This window comes from Takifugu flavidus, chromosome 5, assembly GCF_003711565.1.
Source record: "Takifugu flavidus isolate HTHZ2018 chromosome 5, ASM371156v2, whole genome shotgun sequence".
In the NCBI taxonomy this organism is placed as follows: domain Eukaryota; kingdom Metazoa; phylum Chordata; class Actinopteri; order Tetraodontiformes; family Tetraodontidae; genus Takifugu; species Takifugu flavidus.
In genome coordinates, this window is record NC_079524.1 from 17141348 (window position 1) to 17166384 (window position 25037).

Consider the following 25037-nt stretch of genomic DNA (forward strand, 5'->3'; position numbering starts at 1 on the left):
AAACCAACGAGGCCGGCTGTTTTTACGTTGAACAAATGAAGCAAAATAGTCACGAGTCATTAGTTAAAATGTGTTTTTCTGTTGTTTGAATACGATGTATACAAACAAACAAAAGTGATTTAATGACATGACAGTAATTTCATGATAGTCAGTTAACTTGTGGCTCCTATTATTCCTGCCTTATGTTGGTTTGTCTGGATTGACCTTTGAACTTATATCCAGCCAGTGTTGAACATTTCTGGATGAATTGTTGTTGTTTTAATTTATGGACGCTGCAATGGAGATAAAGAATTGAAGGAATGACCACTGGAGGGGGTATTGCTACCTGACATGATCCACTCGCTTGATTTAAACGCCGATGTCCGGCCCCAAAAATCTTTACTTACTGGAACTTCCTGCAGTTCCTCACAGCTGGAATCAGGCGACGTTGTCCCTCCACTGAGGTGTTGTACTGCCACAGGTTCAGCTCATCCAGAACCTCCTCTGACATCTGCAGCAGGTAGGCCAGAGCTGAACAGTGGATCTCTGACAGTTCCCTCTCTGATTTCTTCCCTGACTTCAGGAACTCTTGGATCTCCTGATGGACTGACTGATCCTTCATCTCCATCAGACAGTGGAAGATGTTGATGCTTCTGTCTGGGGAGAATTCATCACTGTTCTCCTTCTTCAGGTTGTTGAGGACCTTCTGGATGGTTTCTGGGTGGCTGTTCCTCTGATCCAACAGTCCACCCAAGATCCTCTGATTGGACTCCAGAGAGAGACCATGAAGGAAGCGAACAAACAAGTCCAGGTGGCCATTTTTACTTTTGAGAGATTTCATTAGTGCTCTCCAGAGGAAGTCATCAAGAGATGTGACTGGTTCAGAATATTTTAGGAACTGATTCATAACCACTGTGTCTTTCCTGGTGTAACGGTGGAACATGTAGACAGCAGCCAGAAACTCCTGAATGCTCAGATGAACAAAGCAGTAGACAGATTTCTGGAAGATCACACTCTCTCTTTTGAAGATCTCTGTACAAACTCCTGAGTACACCGACACCTCGGAGACGTCCAGTCCACATCGCTCCAGGTCTTCTGAGTAGAACATGATGTTTCCTTTCTCCAGATGTTCAAACGCCAGCCGACCCAACTTCAGAAGGAGTTCTTTATCAGCCTCAGTCAGTTCCTCTGGTCTCTGCTTTCCTCCATACTTCTGCTTCTTCCTCTTTATCTGAACCATCAGGAAGTGTGAGTAGAGGTCAGTCAGGGTTTGGGGCAGCTCTCCTCTCTGGTCTCTGGTCATCATGTCCTCCAGAACTGTAGCAGTGATCCAGCAGAAAACTGGGATCAGACACATGATGTGGAGGCTCCTGGAGGCCTTGATGTGTGAGATGATTCTCTGGGACAGATCTTCATCACTGAACCTCCTCCTGAAGTACTCCTCCTTCTGGGAGTCAGTGAAGCCTCGTACTTCTGTGATCCTGTCAACACACGAGGGAGGAATCTGATAGGCTGCTGCAGGTCTGGAGGTGATCTGCTTTCATCAGGCCATCAAAGATGAACAGAAGTTTCCAGACAGTCAGATCTTCTGCTCTGATCTTCTGTAATGTTGGATGGAAAACATGAAGCAGTGAGAGAAGACTGTGCTGCTCATCTCTGATCAAGTTCAGCTCCCTGCATGAGAGCGGAAGCACCAGACTGATGTCTTGGTTCTCCAAACCTTCTGCCCAGTCCAGACTGAACTTCTGCACTGAGAAGGTTTTTCCAACGCCGGCGACACCATTGGTCAGAACCACTCTGATGTGTCTCTGTTGCTCCGATAAGACTTTGAAGATGTCCTGACACTTGATTGGAGTGTCCTGGATGTTCTTCTTGGAGGTTCTCTCAAGCTGTCTCACCTCATGTTGTGTGTCCACCTCCTCACTTTGTCCCTCAGTGATGTAGAGCTCAGTGTAGATCTTGTTCAGCAGGGTTCCACTTCCTGCTTCATGAGTTCCTTCAGTCACATGTTCACATCTTCTCTTCAGACTCATCTTATGACCTTCTATCACCTCCTGCAGATCACTTCCTGAAAACAAGTAAACCAATGATTTCCATCTATAATAAATCATCAACACAACTACAAATTCATGACATCACAAGTTAAATCTCATATTGAACAATTTTACTTTGTTTGGGCTTCATTTCAGCATCTCCAGATCTGCTTCCAGATTGTGAACAAGAGGACTCTCCTGGTGGAGCTGACTGGTCCCAGTTTGATAGGATGTGCTCCCCCCTCTCACTATGAAACACATCTCTATTAGTCCTTTGATTTATAGGATGAAAGAACCTGATCAAGACTCAATATTGTTCCAGCATTTATGTCTGAATTCATCTTTCAGTTTAAACATGATTCTTGTTTCTAATCAACAATATTCACATTAAGTCTGTAACTATATGACTGTCTGAGGTTTAAGTGTTAAACATCTCCAATAATAAACTCACAACCTGCTGCTGTTAATGTGACTAACAGCTGCCACACAAACACATCATCACGCTTTAGTTTTCTTACATTTTCTCTGAACTTCTGAAGTCTATTACTCCACCTTTGGACTGGTCACTCTTCAGGGACACCAGCTGGGCACTGTGGACTCTGCTCTGTCCTCGTCCATCCTGAGGAAACATCAGAAATAGTGATGAGACTGTGATGAAGGTAAATAATCTGTAGAGGTTGTAGTTCAATAATCCCAATTCACTGCATTTTTATCAAACAGGAACATTTCTAATCCATTCTGGATAACAACTGAATCAATAAATCAATGATGTCTCTGTATAATTTTCATGTTTTCAGAGTTTAAGCTGCTTTTTTTAACTGTTCCCTGCAGTGAGAAAAGAACTGGCACCTTTTCCAGCCCCTCATCCTGCAGCACTGAATGTGCTCTAAAGTTCTTTCCAGAGCAAACGTCTCTGCACTTGCAGCAACATGTTGTAGTCATGGATCCGTGAGGAGAACCGGATACAGGAAACGCCCCCACTTTGATCCCAAAACCCAACTGGTGGTCCGGCAACGACGGGGACGCTGGTCCATCGGGCCGACAACACTGGTTTTCCACAGGCCAACATGGTGAAAGGACTGTCTTCAGCTCAGCCACTAAATTATCTGGTGCTACATAAACATACTAGTCAGGACTTTTTAACTTCCCTCCTTTGTTCCCCTCTTCAATTATTTCTATGATCCAAGTCCTCAAAGATCACTGCTCTATTTAAAATAGATGAAAGAAATGACACCCACTCCTGCATTTCTTTCACAGTGGTTCCACAACATAGAACAATAAACCACTGTGAGAAAACGTGCAACATGAACCCAAAATCCTGTTGGTGTCCTGTGATCCTGTGTGGATTTAGTTATTTAGTTATTGTCTTAAATTGGTCCGGCTGAGAGATGCTAACTTGCCCACGATTAGATGTTGTTTGACAGGTAATACCAAAATATCCAGCTGTAACCTGGACTGTTGAACAACTCTAATAACTCTAAGAGCTTTTCACCTGTCACAAAAATGTGCTCTTCCTGCTTCGTCTGAACAGAATACTTTCACTTTCAAAACCTAATCAACAGCTTTATGGCGTATATATTACTACCATTAAAGCGTTCTGGGAGGGTTTAAAGTTCTTTTAGATCAGTAGCAAAGAGCAGAAAAATAAACTAAACTTCACTTAGAAAGACTATTCAACTATAACTAAAGCCAGACTATAAGAAAGTTAAATAAGAACTATTCATTTATAATGTATAACGATGTTTTGTGCTGAAACTCATTAACTCAATGAAGTCTCATTGATTCAAATCTTGATTTTATCTCCAAACACAACTGTCAGTTCTTTTCAATAATGCTCTTCGTTTCCACTCACCTTGTCGGTCTTCAGTCTTCCTGCTTAGTCTGAAAGGAATACTTTGAAAAACTGGTTTGTTGGGTTCCCAGTTTCTGGGACCGTTGTTGCTGGTGTCTACCTGCAGGGGGCGTGGAGGAGCCGCTCATCAGCCACAGCTGGCCCCGCAGACACACGCACCTGCGGTCTCTCTTCAATCTCCCGTTAGATTTAAGGACATAACTCCCGTCCGCCAGCGGCGGAGTGTTTTCGTCCTCATCGCCAAACCCTGACTTCTGTGGCTTGACTATTAGTTTTCCTAGCGGACTTTTTTGGACTCAGTCGAGGTCTCTCCGCCTCTCTGTGAACGCGGACCGAACTGTTCTTGTTCACTTTAAAATAAAGACGTTTTTCGGACACCATTCTCCACCATTATTCAACCTGGTTAAATAAATAAGATTTATGATGCTTCAGATTTAGAAAGACTTGTAAAAGCAGCATATTTCTGCAGCCCTGGAGTCCAGGAGGAGCAGCAGAGGTCAGAATGTGTCGGAGCGCGTTTAACTAGTGTCTGCAGTTCCACGAGTGTCCACCGGGTGGCGGTAAAGCATCACATGATATTTCTCCTTTTTGGAACTTCTTCAGCTGCGTTGAGCTTTAAATCTTCACCTGTCGCTCCCTTTAAGCTCTAAACTTTGCGGTTCTGTGTGTAGTTTGTTGGTTTGAATATTTTTGATGAATTCTGATGACGATGAGTGAAACTGTCAATGACCAACAGAAAGTTCGTCCATTGTTCTACTGCGTCACACATTTTCATTATTTATTGTCATTTTTGGGTCTAAACTGGACCAGTTCTGTGAGCTGTTTTGCTTTTTCTGTGGACCAGATGTTCCAGGCAGGTTCCATCATCGGACACAGACGGAGACAGGTCACGTGACAACAGTCAGCCTTTAGTTCTTTATTACAGGAGGATCTGGTTTATATACAGACACGTATCTGCAAAATACTAAAAAGTCTATGAACCCAAAGTACTAAAAAGTCTACATCCACGCACACGCGTGTATTAAGTGTTTATACACACGTGTGCGCGTACGTGCACACTGTATATTCATCTAATAACCGTTAGTTTCTAAAACACCAAAGTAGAGTCACTGAGGCACGGCTTCACCTCCTTTACACCGAGGTTTCACTGAGCAGGTGTGATGAACTGTTGCAGAAGGAAAAGCATGGAACATGTTAATAACCGGACACAAAACACTCAGGTTTATTGTCTGACGGCATCAGTGTCTCTGGTTGCATCTGTCTGAGGAGCATTGTGAAACCAGGAGCAGTGTAAATGGGGGGGGGGGGGGGGGGGGCAGTGAGTGGATGCTGCATTCATCAAACACACAATAGTCAGAAGAGAAGAAGGAAGAACAGAAGCCCGTGTTCCTCAGTGTTGGTGTGGAGACGCCTGTTTGGAGGAGCAGGAAGCAGGCTGGACTCTTCCAGCTGGCTTTAATGCCACTTCTCTTCTGAGAACCTCCCAGCAGCTTTCTCTCCACCATCTTTTTACGCTGAAGGTTTTTGATCATTTCAGGTCAGATGTTCTTGGACTGAGGTTAAACATGTTTGTTCTTGTGCTCGGAGCGAACCGACGATCCTCTAAAGTCAGGCATCCTAAAGGTGGATGTTTTCTGAGGCCTGGAGGCTTTAAAGTGGCGCTTTTACCCACTTGTCCTCGTTCTGTTGGAAACTTGATCCAAAAACCTTTTCTGGAGCTTCATGTTCTGCTTTTTTGAAGGAATGAAATGGTTTCATCAGCGCTGCCGGGGGCTGAGCAGGCTTCATAAATCTGAAGCTCTGAGATCCTTTAAAGATCTCCTAGAATCAGCAGATGGGGGTTTGATCAAAAACTGTAAGAATTAGTCAAGCTATCAAATCTTGACTCAGTCCAAGCGTGAACCAGTCCATCCAGAGCTGATTATGGCTCAGCCAGGAGGAAAGCACGGCCTGGGGGGGTTCATATGGAGCAGGCACACTCTGGCTCTATTGCTACTGAAAACAGCCCTTCAGCACAGCAGCCTGAAATACAGTTCTGGAGAACACCTGTTCCCAGCAGAACCTGTTTAAAACGGGACCAGTAAAGATGCCCGGCGTGACCACCACCACGGGGAGAGAGGGGGGGGGCAGAGACAGGCGGTAACGCCGCTGCCCACCGATTCACCTGGAAACAACAAAAACCCCAGCAGCTTGGACCCAATATGGCAGCGTGTTCCTCAGAAACGCTCCTCAAACTCTCCCCACAGCTTCATTGCTAAACAGGATTTGGGTTTTTTGTCCGTGCTAAATGGAAAGTGTTTGTCCTTGGTGGTCCAACAGGACCACGATTTGGATGGATGGATGATTTGATGTTATTGAGAATAAAAACAGCTGAAAATGGAAGCGGAGATGTTTCAGAGCACCAGAGTTCAGAAAGAGTTTCTAATCAAACACCGCCTGTTGGGAATGATGAATGGATGGATTTGTATTTAATTTAGACTAATTTTAACATCCTTTATGCCAGTTCCATAGAGCGTACGCGTGCACACACACTAGCAAAGATGATATCCAAACAACAAATAAATGGGAGTCAAAAGAAATCATTTAAAGCACATAAGTCAGAGTCAAGGTCGAGGGTTTTCTATGGCCCCCGGGATGATATTGATTTATGATTAGAACCGGCCCACAGGCCGCAGATGTTTTACACAGGCCAATACTACATTTCCCACAATGCAACGGTGACAGTCTGAGCGGGAGGTGGCTTCATTTCATTATTTATCAGTAGTCATTAGCATAACAGCAAAAGTTAACGTTCAGATTCCCATAAAATGGCAAAACGGAAGGTGGACACTGAGAACCGGGGGTTCAAACAAGGTGGGAGTGGGAGCACATGTTCACGGAGGCAGCTGGGAAACCTGGGTGTCTTCTGAGTGGAGAAAGGGTGGCGGTAATGAAAGAATATCATCTGAGACGGCATCATGAAGCTAAACACGCGGACAAAGACAAGAATATGGACATGGAACAAAAGCTACAGAAGGTTGAGGAGTTAAAACCAGGCCTCAAATCTGGACAGGCTCTGTTCAGAAAAGCCAAATCTCAAAGCGAGGCTGCTGTCAAGGCCAGTTTGATTCTGGCAGAAGAGATCGCTCAATCAGCCCGGCCATTTCCAGAGGGGGATTCCATCAAACACTGCATGCTTAGAGTTTGTGAGCAAGTTTGCCCAGACAAAAGGCAACTCTTTTGAAACGGGAGCCTGAGCAGAAACGCCATTGTTGTCCCTCAATCTAAAAGAGCAGCTGGAGAAAAAGGGGAAAGATTTCATGGCATCTTCCCTGGCTGTGGATGAGAGCAGCGACATTAGAGGGGACTCCAGCCTCAACGTGACAGAGGAGTTTCTGGCGTTACGTCCTGTGCACGGCACAACCACAGGACAGGATTTGTATGAAGAGGTGTCAAGATGTGGAAATGAGATGGAGCTGCCTCGGGAAAAACTGGTGGGTTGGACAACAGACGGAGCAGCTGCCATGTGTGGACACAGGAGTGGACTGGTGGCCAAGATACGGGAGAAGATGCAGGAGGAAAACGTTACGCTGAACTGACAGCTCATCATTGCATCATACACCTGGAATCGTTGTGTGCTGAAGCCCTGAACATGGAACATGGAATGTTCACCATCACGCACGCAGGGAACTTTATCAGAGCCAAAGGTTTAATTCAGCGCCAGTTCAAGGCGTTTCTGAGCCAGTGGCAAACGCAGCGCGGTGTGTGATTTGCCCCTCACACTGAGGTGCGATGGCTAAGCCAGGGAAAGGTGCTGCAAGAGATGTTTCCAGCTTCCTGAGGAGATCGGATGTTCTTGGACAGCAAAGGGAAGACACGACTCAGCTCCCAGACCAAAGGTTCTTGTGTGAAACGGCTTTTCTGTGGGACATTCCGAGTCATCTGAATGCAATGAAGCTGCCGCTGCAGGGTCGGGGTGGTGTCCCCTCTGATATGTACAATACAGTGAAGGCCTTTAGAACCAAACGCACTCTGTGGGAGGCACAGATGCACAAAGGAAACTTGAGCCACTTTCCCAGCTGCCAGACCCTGAAAGAGAAGCTCTCTACCAGCGTGTTCCCGAGCGCACAGTTTGCTGATTAAATGAGTGTTCTCGCCGCTGACTTCCCACGCCGAGTCACTGACTTAAAAGCACCAAAAAGCAGGTTTGAACTGCTCAGCCGTCCCTTTGAGGTTGAGGTGGAAAGCTCAGCACCAAAGCTCCAAATGGAGGTGATTGAGCTCCAATGCAGTGATGCCCTGAAGGCAACACATGGGGCAGTGGGTGCTGCGGAGTTTGCCCGTTTCCTCCCCGACACACATCCAGGCTGCTCCAACGTTGCCTGTGTTGGGCAGCACAGACCTGCGGGAACAACTGCTTTCTTTGATGAAGCTGAACAAAACATCACACAGAAGTGGACTTCCTGCTGAACACCTTCACTCAATTGTGAGGAGTTCCTCAGCTCAGAGCCGGACCCCCAACATTGATGAACTCGTCCAAAAGATGAGACACCACCAAGTATCAGCCTCAAACAAGTGAACATTAAGGTGCAATAACACATTTACAATAGTACTCAGCTCAAGTTTAAAAGTTAAAGGTAAATTTAGCCCACTTTTGCTAAATGAGAAAATCTACTGATGGTGCCTTGAATAATACCGCTTCATTCATTTAATGTTCATGTTATGGGGATTTTTAAGAAAGCAAATTTGTCTTGTGCCTCTTGAAAATTAAAAATGACTGACAGAGCCATAAGAAACGATTGCTTTATTTATCTGATCATATTGTAAAATATTTTTAGGTTTTCAGTTGGTTCAGTTTGGTTCACTAGACCAGGGGTCACCAACACGTTGCCCGCGGGCACCCGGTCGCCCGTCAGAACCACCTGAGTCGCCCATCGGCCTGTTCTAAAAATAGCTCAAATAGCACCACTGACCAATGAGCTGCATCTCATTTATTTTGTTTGTGATTCTTGTTTAAATCACACTACACATAAACTGGAAATAATAATATATTAAAAAAAACTTTAAAAAATGTTTAATATAAATGAACTATGACCTAGTATAGTTCAAAGGTCAGTATGATGCGCATGACCAAAACGTAGCGTCTACGCAGATCGCTACGACCAAACAGCCGAGCGGGCGCAGCCAAAACGAGGAGACGACTGACCCATAAAAAGATGGCAGAAAAAAGAAAGAGACGGATCATTTTCACCACGAAAGTTTCTTTCTCCACAAGAGAAGAACTTCTCACACTACTGCCCCTAAAGACAACTACGAGGGGAGTTGACACATATAACGAGGGGAGTTGACACATATAACGAGGGGAGTTGACACATATAACGGGGGAGGAGTTGACGCATATAACGAGGGGAGTTGAGATATATAACAGGGGGGAGTTGACATATATAACGAGGGGAGTTGACACATATAACGAGGGGAGTTGAGATATATAACAGGGGAGTTGACATATGTAACGAGGGGAGTTGACATATATAACGAGGGGAGTTGACATATATAACGAGGGGGAGTTGTTGACATATATAACGGGGGAGTTGAACATATAAACAAGGGGAGTGACGTATATAACGGGGGAGTTGACACATATAACAGGGGAGTTGACATATATACGAGGGGAGTTGACATATATAACGAGGGGAGTTGACATATATAACGGTGAGTTGACACATATAACAGGGGAGTTGACATATATAACGAGGGGAGTTGACATATATAACGAGGGGAGTTGACACATATAACGAGGGGAGTTGAGATATATAACAGGGGAGTTGACATATATAACGAGGGGAGTTGACACATATAACGAGGGGAGTTGACATATATAACGGGGGAGTTGACATATATAACGAGGGGAGTTGACATATATAACGGGAGTTGACATATATAACAAGGGGAGTTGACATATATAACGGGGGAGTTGACACATATAACAGGGGAGTTGACATATATGACCAGGGGAGTTGACATATATAACGAGGGGAGTTGACATATATAACGAGGGGAGTTGACATATAACGAGGGGAGTTGACATATATAACGGTGAGTTGACACATATAACAGGGGAGTTGACATATATAACGAGGGGAGTTGACATATATAACGAGGGGAGTTGACATATATACGGGGGAGTTGACATATATAACGGGGGAGTTGACACATATAACGAGGGGAGTTGACAAATATAACGGGGGAGTTGACATATATAACGGGGAGTGACACATATAACGAGGGGAGTTGACATATATAACGAGGGGAGTTGACATATATAACGAGGGGAGTTGACATATATAACGGGGGAGTTGACATATATAACGAGGGGAGTTGACACATATAACGGGGGAGTTGACACATATAACGAGGGGAGTTGAGATATATAACAGGGGAGTTGACATATATAACGAGGGGAGTTGACACATATAACGAGGGGAGTTGACATATATAACGAGGGGAGTTGACATATATAACGGGGGAGTTGACACATATAACAGGGGAGTTGACATATATAACGGGGGAGTTGACACATATAACAGGGGAGTTGACAAATATAACCAGGGGAGTTGACATATATAACGAGGGGAGTTGACATAATAACGAGGGGAGTTGACATATATAACGAGGGGAGTTGACATATATAACGGGGGAGTTGACATATATAACGGGGAGTTGACACATATAACGAGGGGAGTTGACGTATATAACGAGGGGAGTTGACATGTATAACGAGGGGAGTTGACATGTATAACGGGGGAGTTGACATATATAACGGGGAGTTGACACATATAACGAGGGGAGTTGACATATATAACGAGGGGAGTTGAATATATAACGAGGGGAGTTGACATATAACGGGGGAGTTGACATATATAATGGGGAGTTGACATATATAACGAGGGGAGTTGACATATATAACGAGGGGAGTTGACATATATAACGGAGGAGTTGACACATATAACGAGGGGAGTTGACACATATAACGGGGGAGTTGACATATATAACGAGGGGAGTTGACACATATAACGAGGGGAGTTGACATATATAACGAGGGGAGTTGACACATATAACGAGGGGAGTTGACATATATAACGAGGGAGTTGACACATATAACGAGGGGAGTTGACATATATAACGAGGGAGTTGACACATATAACGAGGGAGTTGACATATATAACGAGGGGAGTTGACACATATAACAGGGGAGTTGACACTTATAACACGGTGAAGGAGTTTTTGCTGGAGAAAAAAGTGGAAAAGCTGGTATCAGTGACGACAGACGGGGCTCCCGCTATGAGCGGCCCACTACAGACGGGGCTCCTGCTGTGAGCAGTCCACTACAGACGGGGCTCCTGCTGTCTGTAGGCCTCATGTGCCAGAGTGATGGGCTTTGAGCACGTGATGACTCCTGTGGTGCAGATCAGAAACAGCATCCGCTCCAGAGCCAAACAGCTCAGAACATTCAAGGTTCTGTTGGAGGAGCTGCCAACTGAATATGGTGACCTGCTGCTACACACAGAAATCCGATGGCTCAGCAGGGGACGGATTGTGCTTCCTTTTTTGTCCCTTTTGAGTGAAATTAAAGAGTCATGCAGTCCAGAGGGGAAGACGCCGCGCTGCTGGAGGACACTGACTGGACACTGGACCTTGCATTTTTAACGGACATTACTGGGAAACTGAACAGTTTGAACTGGGAGCTGCAAGGCAAAGGTGAGACTGTTGCTGATAGGATCAGTGCTGTAAATGCATCTAAAGCCAAGATGAACATTTTCTCTGTGCATTTCCAGACAAAAGGTGCTGCACTTCCCCTCTGTGCAGATGGTGCTGAGAGACAACGCTTCTGCATGTGAGGCTTTGGACTAAAGCGCAGAAAAGGGCTCTCAGCTCATAAAAAGACTTGGGCAAGAGTTTGAGAACAGGTTTTGTGACCTGGATCAGCTTGAGCCATGTGTGTCCTTCATTTCTAACCCTTTCATGAACGTGCACATATCATGCATTGCTCAGCAGTTCAGTGCAACCTTCAGCCTGGATGGTGCACAGATGCAATTGAAATTGGAACATTGTGAAATGAGCTGCAGCTCAAAGCCTCTCAGGCTGCACCAAACTTTTGGTGCCTTGTTGACACAGAAAAGTACAGTGGTGTATGTACAGCAGCTATGGAGGTTGCAAGCCTTTTTGGTTCGACCTCTCTTTGTGAATCAGCCTTTTCTGACATGAACTTCATCAAGAACCAACACAGAAGACGCCTCCCTGATGCACATCTGCCAGACTCACTCAGAGCTGCACTGTCAAGTCCCCACCAGAGGACACACACACTGGTAACCGCAGCAACGCCAGGCTTCCCCCCAACGGACAAAGAAACGGACACCAGATTTGGTGTCTCCTTCAGAATTTGTTAAATGTGTTTGTAAAATGTAACAATTGTTTATGTTAAAATGTTCATGTGAAAAAATCTGCAGACTTAAGTGTGAAGTTCAAAACGTAATCAGATTTATTTTAAAATCTGAAAGTTTATTTTTGTATTTTACATGATTTTTATTTTACAAACGTGGTGCAAAGTAATTCATGATTTGTTAAAAATGTCAGTGGCTGGTAAAAATGGGACATTGTGATTTCTAGGACTGTTGTAGAAGTGATCATTTTGAAACGGTTGAACTTTTTTTTTGCAATTTGAAAAACAAAATATAGAAATAAAGTGTTGCATATTGATATTTATCTGTTCCCGATCTTGTTAAATCATTGTTGATATTGTGAGAAATCATTAACATGATCAGTGTCTTTGCAGAGATGAATATCATTAACTTTAATAATGACATTTAGTTAAAGGTAAATTGAGCAAATTGGCTATTTCAGAAGTGTGTATCAAACTGGTGGCCCTTCACATTATTCAGTACCCAGGAAGTAGCTCTCCGTCTCAAAAAGGTCGGTGACCCCTGCACTAGACTATATGAGGTCATTTTAAAATTTTCCAATGAACATTGGATCAGTCTGGCCCTCGGCTTGGAGCTACATTTTTTATTTGGCCCTCCGTCCATTTGACTTTGACACCCCTGATTTAAATGAATCAGTATGTTTCCAAAAATCCGATGAATGTGATCATCAAAATGCACAAATTCTGTCTTTAATCAGTATCAGCCGTCTTTGTTCATTTAAATATATGGAGCAGTGATCCAGGATTAAACGTTGCTGTTGTCCAAGATTACTGACTGATCCATGATGTGTAACAGATTTCTATTATATCGATTAACGTGAATGTTTGCATTGAAATTTGACAGAAATCTGCAGAATGTAAACTGTATAAGTTACCTTTCCCAGAAACAGTTGCAGTCTCATTATGGGCTGTAACTGTAGGAGCTCCAGCTTATGTCATTAGAATCTACATGATTCAGTTTATTCATGCTTTTAGTGCTCTTTTGACTGAATTTTACCAGGTAAAAATGGACCTTTTCTGCCCCCAATAAAAGAGTTCCTCTGGTAATGACTTTTATTAGCACACAGGCAAACAGGAACTCAGGCAGACACTAAGGAAACACAGGAAATAGTCCGTTCTTCAGGCTCAGGGCCCACACAAAGTCTATGGGTTGCAGGCTCGGGGAGTGGGTCGAGCAGAGATGGAATGCGGAACCAAGGGGGAAGGACGTAAATCCTCGGAACCGTGCAGTTCCGCTGACAGTGGGCAGGAGTGACAGGAAGGGGCTTACAGGAGAGGAGGCTGACGATGTAGCGGAGCAGACTGGGGACGAGCAGCAGCGAAGTCGGGGCCAGGCGGAGAAGTCAAAACCAGGCGAGCAGACAGGAACCAGAACGCTGAGGCAGAAGTCGTAGTCAGGGGCAGAAAGCAGGTAGGTTGTCCAGGGAACAGGCGAGGCAGGCAGAACGAAGACAGGCAGGGTCGGTAACGGGTAATCCAGCAGGGAAATAACGCTGGAAAGTCTCACATCAAGGCAGAAGAACAATCTGGCAAAGAGTGAGAGTGCAGGGGAGGCTGATAGCAGGGCTGATTGGGAATGAGCTGCAGCTGTGCTGCAGGTGAGTGGAGCAGAGGCAGGGGGACAGGAGGGAACTGGGGAAATGGAGCTGTGACAAACGGTGATCTATATGTACCTATATGTAGCTATAGCGTCATTGGCCTCCACTCCAGCCACTCCTGGTAGTTCCTCAAAAACACTGAGTTTTTAGTGGATGCACAATCTGTGGAAGCCAACATAGAAATTTCTGAAGAGCCAAAGTTCCCAATTAGGTTGTTTTGTTATCACACGACCCCGTCCCCATTATCTTAAGAGAATATAAAAGAATGAGTGGAGACGTTTCTGGCACGTGTCGCTCTTGATTTTGTGTTTATTTTTGCAGTAAACTTAAAGGAGGCCTTTTCACTTTATGTTTGATTCCATTTAAGCTGATATTCCATTCTTGACATTCTGATGGGTTTTTGCTGGCTGCAGCTGAAATATTCCAATGCTCCATGTCACAGATACAGTAAATACTAAACCCTAAAGATTCTGAAGGCATGATGTAAAATAGTAACGTATAATACAGACATTTGAAGAGACAATTAAGAGAATGTTTCCATGCTTATAAGAGTGGCCGAGGAGCCATTTAGAACTTTATAAAGATGCATTGTGTGATACCAGGAACTAATTTAACTTCAAGGCGAAGCTGCTTCTGCTTTGTCGACCATCGACTGATCTCCTGAAAGTCCACCAGCGCTTTTTAAAAACTGAATTTTTCATCTATGGAGGGAGTAGACGGCAGATGTTTCCACAGATGCTCTTCACCAGTGGTCAGTGAGTGATGCAGCAGATGAGCGGGAGTTGACTGGCTTCTACCAGCTACTGACTCAATGTCTCCAGCCCATAGTGTGGATTCTCTACGAGATCAGACAGCAGCTTCACTCCTGAATCCTTCAGCTGGTTCCCACTCAGGTACAGTTCTCTGAGATAGGAGGGATTAGACCTCAGCGCCAAAGCCAGAGACTCACAGCTGATCCCTGATAAGCTGCAGTCCCTTAATCTAAATAAAGAAGGGAAACTTTTATAAGGTTATAAGTGAAACCAGTATTAATCTGAAAGGTTAATCAAAGGCATGATCTGTAAATATTTAATTTAGTTACAGGTTAAAAAATGATAGTAATATGTAATTACCACAATTCCAACCTCTCAGGTTTGTACTGTTCCAAAGGAGAATATATATTGTTCTGGCCCTCACTCTTCCCAGGTTCTCCCACCTCTTTCCCTCCCATCTCATCATGGAGATCCATCTCACCTGTGGCTCATCTTTAAAGGCACAACCTGTCTTAGATGACTTCCTGTCCCCCTCACCATCTCCCTCCTCGTTGGCTGGTGTCTACCAGGCACCCTCACCTAGTTTTGTCTAATTTTGGTTACCATCTGTCGGCTTTTTCATTGTCCTTAAATCAATTATCATGAATAAGTGGTCCCCGTGTGGCCCTCCCTCCTGAAGGAACTGGGCACAACACACACACTCAGAAAGTGTGAGGACCCTCGGATGGAATAATGGACATTTTTGAGAATGGTGTTTACCTCAGAGTTTCCAGTCGGCAGTTTGGAAAGTGGAGAAAACCACAGAGCAGCTTCACTCCTGAATCCTGCAGCTGGTTCTTACTCAGGTCCAGTTCTCTGAGATGGGAGGGATTGGACCTCAGCGCCGAGGCCAGAGAGCCACAGCTGATCTCTGATAAGCTGCACTTAAACAATCTGAAAAATGCAGGATGAGGTTATACGGTGCAGGTCTGCATGTTATCTGCGTCAGTACTAAACCTACGTTAGTTCTTAGTTGGGTCAGACCTGAATTCACGATATTACAAGGAATTTTTTTAATGTGGTGCATCACAGCAGTGTTGAGAACAGCCTCACTTCACCATCTTAGCAGCTGGTATATAGGTAGAAAAATGAAGACTGACCTGAGCCTCTCCAGTTTACAGTTTGGACTCTCCAGTCCAGAACAGAGCCGCTTCACTCCTGAATCCTGCAACGTGTTGAAGCTTAGGTACAGAACCCTCAGATGGGAGAGGTTGGACTTCAGAGCTGAGGCCACAGAATCACAGCTGGTCTCGGATAAACTGCAGCCTCTTAGGCTAAAATAACAATTATTTTGAGAGAAGACAAATAAAAATCAACATGTACCAGAGCAAAACACAGCTTACAAGCAACAAACCTCTGGTCCTGCACCGGCTTATCTGCCGTATGTTCCTATTTTGGGTTCTTTCAGGGCGGTTGGACAAGATCTACACCGTATGTAAAGTGTGTGTGGGTCAAAATACCTTCCAGGTTTGTGAGACCACATTTCTCAATAGCACTCAACTCTTGTCAGGAGTTGGGACAAAGCGACCCACTCCTGATAGCTTGTGGGCGATGCTGCAGCGACCCTGCAATCCCTACACTCTCTGGTGAAACCAAATCAAAGGTTTTAGACACTGCTGGATGCTGGAAGGGTGGCTATAGTCTGGACGCAGAGTTCCCCTGACTGCACATTTCTCCAACAATGATTGGCAGCTGGTGTCACTTGTTCTCCAGATGAGAGAAGGAAAGAGAGCCCCCCCACAGTGTGTTTGATTGCCCCACTGCAAGCTCAATGCTGCCAGAAAACATTGCAGGAGCATCAATTCCCCTCAGGGCATCAACAAGGACCTCAGGAAAAGGTGCAGCTGCCACCTACTAGAGACAAGCACACTGAGCTGAGATTCAAAGCCCTCTCCTCCCAAGAGAAGAGCTTGTTTGTTGGAGGCTCTTCTGGGCGATACCTGGTGCCACAGCTCCAGCTCAGCCCGTCTCTGGAGCTGAGGTGGAGCTTAGCAAGTTTCATGGTTCTCCACCACTTCCTCTCGCTGAGGACCTTCTCAGCTGGTGGTTTCTGCTCCACCTTCCAAGTTGAGCAGGTGATACTTCTGCATTCCTGCCACCAGTGTCTCTGCAGAAAGAGTCTTCTCTACTGTTTTATATTATATTATAGAAAATTAGGATTTTTGGTCGATGTCTTAGATGTTGTTGACTAAGAGCAGGTTTTTCTTTAATAACATAGAAAGATTCGATGAGAAGAGCAAATGTATTATTTTATGAGCTACTTCCACTACTATTATATACACATACTTCCATATTGTCTTAGATTGCAAGCTGCATTTATTGCATCGTTCATAGAAAGTCATATTTGTGAGGAGAAAAACTCAAATAAGGTCATTTTCTTTAATGATCATTACAAAAGAAGGAGGTGATGAACAAACACATTTATCTAAATATTTGTTAAAACTTATGGATGGAAACCTTTTTAAAATGGTTGCATTGTGTAGAATCGGTGCAGAATCAACTTGTTGACTTCTGATTTGGACTCCAATGGAAGTGAGGTGCAACAATTGTGGATGCTGAAAGCTTCAGATCTTCATGAAGGTTTCTGTGGTTGGACTGACCTGCTGCCCCTTTAAGTGGGAGGCAGGTTTGGGCTTCTGGCTGGAATGAAGCCACCTCAGATGAGAATGACTGCAGGTTTTCGGTTCACTTCACACTTGGGCTTTGCTATTTTTTGGGATGGCTTTTCTCAGTAGAGAAGGGGCATGGCACACTGCAGCAGCTTTCTTTTTGGGTTTTCTAGTTTTCCTTCTGATCTTTAAAAGACAGGAAGAACCATTTTTGATTGGTCTGAATGTTTGGGCGGTTTTGTGGCCAGCCTAAAATAAAACAAGACAAATCTACAACTGATACTTCCTTTCTAGTCATTGATGACCATCCTCACATGGGACAGATTTCCACAACCAATTTAATACTGCAAATCTGTCCTGTGTGGTCTTTTATCCGAGAACTGTAACACTACGTTTATAACAAAGATCAAACATGGAAACATTTATTGTCTAACTAGTTACACCTGGGAAAGTACTGGATCATCTCTGACTGACCTGAGAGTCTCCAGCTTACAGAGAGGATCCTGGAGAAAACCACAGAGCAGCTTCACTGCTGGATCCTCCAGCTGGTTGTAGCTCAGGTCCAGAACCCTCAGATGGGAGGGATTGGACCTCAGCGCCGAGGCCAGAGAGTCACAGCCAATCTCTGATAACCAGCAGTAACTCAGTCTGGAAAAGGAATAAATGGAGCAAATAAAAACACATTTCGAAATCTGAAAATGAAGAGAAAAGCAGAAAATGTAAAGAAATTTAGAAAAGACCAACAGAGGCCTCCTGACCTGAGCATCTCCAGTCTGCAGTTTGGATGCATCATTGCAGAAGACAGCAACTTTACGTTGGCATTTGTCAGGCTTTGGTTCATGCTTAAGCTCAGCTCCCGTAGATGAGAAGGGTTTGACGTCATTGCTGAGGCCACAACTTCACAATGACTCGTTGAAAGAAAACGACCAGACAGTCTGTTGTGTATGAAACAAAAATAGTGAGTCAAACTTTGGGATTTCTAATCAACTTATCTGAGAATCTACCTCAACACAAATGTAGCTCATTTCCTGGAAAAGCTAAATTCAACACCGTAGAGCAGGGGTGGGGAACCCTTTTCATATCGAGGGCCATTTCAATTTTTATAAAGTCCTCCGAGGGCCATACTATTATGAACACATAACTAGGGATGCAAAAAAAAAGACAAAAAAAGAGTCTATAACCGCTGTGTTACTAAGTCTCATGATTGCTGCATTTGAGTTTGAATTATTTATTTAGCACACATGCATATAAAATCACCAAAAAAATAGAATAAAATGACAAGTAAAATATGTTTTCATGATCATACAAAACAATAAAAAGAGGTGCAGAGTTGAGGCAAGAAACCCGTAAGGGCCTGCTCGAGGCCTCTACTCACAAAAACTGCAATACAACAAGATAATCAAGAAAATAAATGAAAAAGAAAGAAAGATAAAGACAATAATAACAAAAACTAGAAAGCACTCGGAGAGCGCAGACCTCCGCCAAGCGCAACAATTCCTGGCATATTGTGATTTCCACCATAAATATTAGTCCCACATATACTTTGACTACATATTTAGATTCCTTGACCATAAAAACATACCGTTAGCCACTGGAATCATAACAATATATGTCTTAGTTCAATAGTTATTCACGAAAAAAAATTCACGCTTTGAAACAATTTTACTTTGTACGGCGCGAGCGCCTCAGTGGCGGCTACGAGGCGCGTTCACGAACTCTCCTTCGGCGTGAGGTTTCAGCTTCGTGGCTATTAATTCACTCACCACAAAACTTGCACGCGTAATATTCTCTCTGTCGGTACACGGTCGTGTGAAAGCTGCTTGTTGAGCCTCCAAACTCCGGCGAAGAGCGTTACTTTTATCCAAACTCATCTGTCCTTTCAACTCGTCGAGTTTAGCGTGTTTCGCTAAGCATTTTTCGTCCGTGTCAATCAGTCCAACCCACTACGTACATCACATGCTGTGTTCACTGACCCTGACCTTGACTCGGACATAACATAACCGTCTGTTTTATCTCAGAAAACGGGAAAATATTTCCTCGTTACGAAAGAAATTTCAGGATACGAAAGGCAAAAATACGCTACCGCTGCTACTCGCAGCTCGCGGAGTTTAGCGAACGGTCCCACTGTATAAGTGCACATATAAAATATAAAAATCTTATTGCGTTGCGGGCCGGTAGAAATGGTCTCGTAGGCCGTATACGGCCCGGAGGCCGGAGGTTCCCCACCCCTGCCGTAGAGCAACAGTTTGAACGACCATCAGATCTGAAATGCAACTGAATTATTCTCAACATTTGTCTTATTTTAGAACAGCTCATAATTACTCAATATTTAAAATGATTATAGCAAATGGTTTAAAGAAACGTGCATCTTTTTATCTGTCTATCGGCTCTTTGGATATTTTGCATTTCATCCAATTTGTACGATGGTGCGTCAAGTCTTAATTCAGCGATCCGATCGATGACATCAGAGTCTCTGGTTGCATCGATTGCCCTCAGCTTCTGTTATATCTGCCTGTTTCCCTTCAAATCATTTTCACTGCACCTTTTGTTGCTAGTGATGAAGTTGCCACCTAACGGGTGTGGAAAGGGTCAAACAACTTTGTGGGTCACATAAAGGCTCCAAACGGAACCGCCACAAAGACCTAAAACACCCATTTAAACCAACGAGGCCGCTGTTTTTACGTTGAACAAATGAAGCAAAATAGTCACGTGTCATTAGTTAAAATGTGTTTTTCTGTCGTTTGAATACGGTGTACACAAACAAACAAAACTTATTTAATGACATGACAGTAATTTCATGATAGTCAGTTCACTTGTGGCTCCTATTATTCCTGCCTTATGTTGGTTTGTCTGGATTGACCTTTGAACTTATATCCAGCCAGTGGCGAACATTTCTGGATGAATTGTTGTTTGTTTTAATTTATGGACGCTGCAATGGAGATAAAGAATTGAAGGAATGACCACTGGAGGGGGTATTGCTACCTGACATGATCCACTCGCTTGATTTAAACGCCGATGTCCGGCCCCAAAAATCTTTACTTACTGGAACTTCCTGCAGTTCCTCACAGCTGGAATCAGGCGACGTCGTCCCTCATCTGAGGTGTTGTACTGCTGCAGGTCCAGCTCATCCAGAACCTCCTCTGACATCTGCAGCAGGTAGGCCAGAGCTGAACAGTGGATCACTGACAGTCTCCTCTCTGATTTCTTCCCTGACTTCAGGAACTCTTGGATCTCCTGATGGACTGACTGATCCTTCATCTCCATCAGACAGTGGAAGATGTTGATGCTTCTGTCTGGGGAGATTTTATCACTGTTCTCCTCCTTCAGGTTGTTGAGGACCTTCTGGATGGTTTCTGGGTGGCTCTCCGTCTGATCCACCAGTCCACCCAAGATCCTCTGATTGGACTCCAGAGAGAGACCATGAAGGAAGCGAACAAACAAGTCCAGGTGGCCATTTTTACTTTCAAGAGATTTCCTTAGTGCTCTCCTGAGGAAGTCATCAAGAGATTTGACTGGATCGTTATTTAACAACCCAGCAAACCAGGAAAAGGGGTTTGGTTCAGAATATTTTAGGAACTGATTTATAACCGCTGTGTCTTTCCTGGTGTAACGGTAGAACATGTAGACGGCAGTCAGAAACTCCTGAATGCTCAGATGAACAAAGCAGTAGACTGATTTCTGGAAGATCACACTCTCTCTCTTGAAGATCTCTGTACAAACTCCTGAGTACACCGACACCTCGGAGACGTCCAGTCCACATTGCTCCAGGTCTTCTGAGTAGAACATGATGTTTCCTTTCTCCAGATGTTCAAACGCCAGCCGACCCAACTTCAGAAGGAGTTCTTTATCAGCCTCAGTCAGTTCCTCTGGTCTCTGCTTTCCTCCATACTTCTGCTTCTTCCTCTTTATCTGAACCCTCAGGAAGTGTGAGTAGAGGTCAGTCAGGGTTTTGGGCAGCTCTCCTCTCTGGTCTCTGGTCATTATGTCCTCCAGAACTATAGCAGTGATCCAGCAGAAAACTGGGATCAGACACATGATGTGGAGGCTCCTGGAGGCCTTGATGTGTGAGATGATTCTCTTGGACAGATCTTCATCACTGAACCTCCTCCTGAAGTACTCCTCCTTCTGGGAGTCAGTGAAGCCTCGTACTTCTGTGATCCTGTCAACACACGAGGGAGGAATCTGATAGGCTGCTGCAGGTCTGGAGGTGATCCAGATGAGAGCTGAGGGAAGCAGGTTCCCCTGGATGAGGTTCACCAGGAGCACGTCAACGGGCGATACTTGTGTGACATCAGAGATGACCTGATGCTTGTTGAAACCCAGTGAAAATCTGCTTTCATCCAGGCCATCAAAGATGAACAGAAGTTTCCAGACAGACAGATCTTCTGCTCTGATCTTCTGTAATGTTGGATGGAAAACATGAAGCAGTGAGAGAAGACTGTGCTGCTCATCTCTGATCAAGTTCAGCTCCCTCCATGAGAGCGGAAGCACCAGACTGATGTCTTGGTTCTCCAAACCTTCTGCCCAGTCCAGACTGAACTTCTGCACTGAGAAGGTTTTTCCAACGCCGGCGACACCGTTGGTCAGAACCACTCTGATGTGTCTCTGTTGCTCAGATAAGACTTTGAAGAGGTCCTGGCACTTGATTGGAGTGTCCTGGATGTTCTTCTTGGAGGTTCTCTCAAGCTGTCTCACCTCATGTTGTGTGTCCACCTCCTCACTTTGTCCCTCAGTGATGTAGAGCTCAGTGTAGATCTTGTTCAGCAGGGTTCCACTTCCTGCTTCATGAGTTCCTTCAGTCACATGTTCACATCTTCTCTTCAGACTCATTATGACCTTCTATCACCTCCTGCAGATCACTTCCTGAACATAAGTAAACAATGATTTCCATCTATAATAAATCATCAACACAACTACAAATTCATGACGTCACAATTAATTTTTGTTGAACAATTTTACTTTGTTTGGGCTTCATTTCAGCATCTCCAGATCTGCTTCCAGATTGTGAACAAGAGGACTCTCCTGGTGGAGCTGCCGGTCCCAGTTTGATAGGATGTGCTCCCCCCTCTCACTATGAAACACATCTCTATTAGTCCTTTGATTTATATGATGAAAGAACCTGATCAAGACTCAATATTGTTCCAGCATTTATGTCTGAATTCATCTTTCAGTTTAAACATGATTCTTGTTTCTAATCAACAATATTCACATTAAGTCTGTAACTATATGACTGTCTGAGGTTTAAGTGTTAAACATCTCCAATAATAAACTCACAACCTGCTGCTGTTAATGTGACTAACAGCTGCCACACAAACACATCATCACGCTTTAGTTTTCTTACATTTTGTCTGAACTTCTGAAGTCTATTCCTCTATTTTGGACCGGTCACTCTTCAGGGACACCCAGCTGGGCACTGTGGACTCTGCTCTGTCCTCGTCCATCCTGAGGAAACATCAGAAATAGTGATGAGACTGTGATGAAGGTAAATAAATATGTAGAGGTTGTAGTTAAATAACCCAATTCACTGCATTTTTATCAAACAGGAACATTTCTAATCCATTCTGGATAACAACTGAATCAATAAATCAATGATGTATCTGTATAATTTTCATGTTTTCAGAGTTTAAGCTGCTTTTTTTAACTGTTCCCTGCAGTGAGAAAAGAACTGGCACCTTTTCCAGCCCCTCATCCTGCAGCACTGAATGTGCTCTAAAGTTCTTTCCAGAGCAAACGTCTCTGCACTTGCAGCAACATGTTGTAGTCATGGATCCGTGAGGAGAACCGGATACAGGAAACGCCCCCACTTTGATCCCAAAACCCAACTGGTGGCCAACGGTGGTCCGGCAACGACGGGGACGCTGGTCCATCGGGCCCCACAACACTGGTTTTCCACAGGCCAACATGGTGGAAAGGACTGTGCACCGTTTCATTTTAAAGAGCTGATGAATTTCATTTTTCACAATAGTAGAGGCTAATACCTACAAAATGATGTTTTGTATGGTTGTGAAATGTTCTAAGGCAGAGTTGTGGTTCAGAAAACCTTACTTTGGTGAGCCTTGAGGTCCAATACCGAAGTTTTCAGGGAGGTCTTTGGACATGTCGCTCTTCATGGACACACAGCTGGACACTACGGACTCTGCTCTCTCTTCCTCTTCCCTTACACATTCGCTCATTTTTAAATGTGAGTCTAAACGGTTAAGCAGGAACAGTCTGCTGACACAGAAAAGAAGATTAAAGAACATGATTCTCAGCATGAAGACAAGCAGAGGTCTGTCCAATGACGTATTGTCGGCTCATTCACATCAAAATCTATGATATGATGTCACCCTGTACATCATACAGGCCACACATATATTGGAAAAAAGTTTTGGGACATCTTAAAAGTTTACACCATGTTAAATATAAAATAGTTGTGGAAAAAATGTTTCTCCTGGGTGTTTCAAAAGGTGCGGTGGCATTAGACGGACGCACACAAATACAAATTAAATCATTTTTTATCTGGTTATGGTTTACGAGAAAACCTAAATTCTTTCAAGATGTCAGTTCTCAACATTAAATTCAACAAATAAGATGAGAATGCATTCAAAACTAAACAGAAATAAGTGATCACATCATCAAAGTGGGTCAAATGCAGCATCATCTTCTGTCATCTCAGACAGGATCCCAAGAAGAGGATCTTCATTTTCAACAACGCACCTTGACATCTCATCATGGCTCGTCTGTCAGATTACAAGCAGCTTTTTTTGATCAGGTGCATCATGTTTCTCATGAACACATGATGGTGCTGGAAAAAACATTTGTAGCCTGACCTAGAGGTCAAAACTCTGCATGGCGTGCACAGCTACTAGTTGCAGCTGCTGGTTGTGGCGGAGGAGATCCCAAACATATCTAGCAAGCTTGTTTTGGAGCAGAGCTTGTCCACCACCTCTGACCCCACTCATCACAGAAGTCCCACCATATCCATGGCCAGGTGTGTTGGCAGCATTGGAGCCAGCCTCAGGAAAAAGGTGTGTCAATATCTCAGAAGTGATGATCAAGTTGACACAACCCAACAGAAGTCAAGCAACCCAACATGCTGAATAGAATAGATGACACACAGCAAAGGGCAAAAGCCACCCAATTCTGCTCAGACTAATCTTATCTGACCACATGTACAGGACCAAAAATATCAAAACACCATGGGTTTAGGTTTCTGGACTGCTTCATTCAAAATAGAACACATTTCATAAATCCATAATAACAAATTCATATTCCACAAAGAACCAGTTGTTAAAACAATAAAATGGAATGCCTTGATCTCTCCCTCTTTACATACTCTCCTTTTTTAAATAAAGGATTGATTGTCCCCCTGGTGGAGGGACAAAGAGAGGAGGCTAAAACTGTCGCGTTTGTGTCTCTCTTTCCGTGGATTTTTCCACTAACTGCAAATAATATTGTCGACTTATTGTGAGTATTAAAATGTGCTTCCTCAACCTCTAAAATGTTGGCTCAGGAAAACGCAGTTAGAGGAAACACGCTACAAAGTTTGATCATCCATCACAACATTCCCGTCGACCAGCCGCAATGTGCGTCCGAAACACGCGCACGCTCATTGCGCACACGCAGGTTATTAAGCCGCATCTCGCAGCGGAACATTGATTCGAGACGACAGCAGTGAAAGAACCAAATGCTACCTGAATATTAGAGGTTTTCCATCAGGGCTCGGTCAGTCCAGATG

The 25037-nt window shown here is 44.1% G+C and overlaps 1 protein-coding gene and 1 long non-coding RNA gene across 2 annotated transcripts in view; both read right to left on the reverse strand.

The window, feature by feature from the left end:
* LOC130525977 (uncharacterized) overlaps nucleotides 1–25037 on the reverse strand; it is a 242442-nt gene that overhangs the window by 109836 nt on the left and 107569 nt on the right.
* On the reverse strand, nucleotides 1529–23506 carry LOC130525982 (uncharacterized). The gene is made up of 5 exons (XR_008950628.1): nucleotides 23366–23506; nucleotides 22662–22762; nucleotides 2531–2631; nucleotides 2148–2260; nucleotides 1529–2047 (listed from the first exon to the last, which is right to left on the reverse strand). It is a non-coding gene; the product is annotated as an uncharacterized LOC130525982 (long non-coding RNA).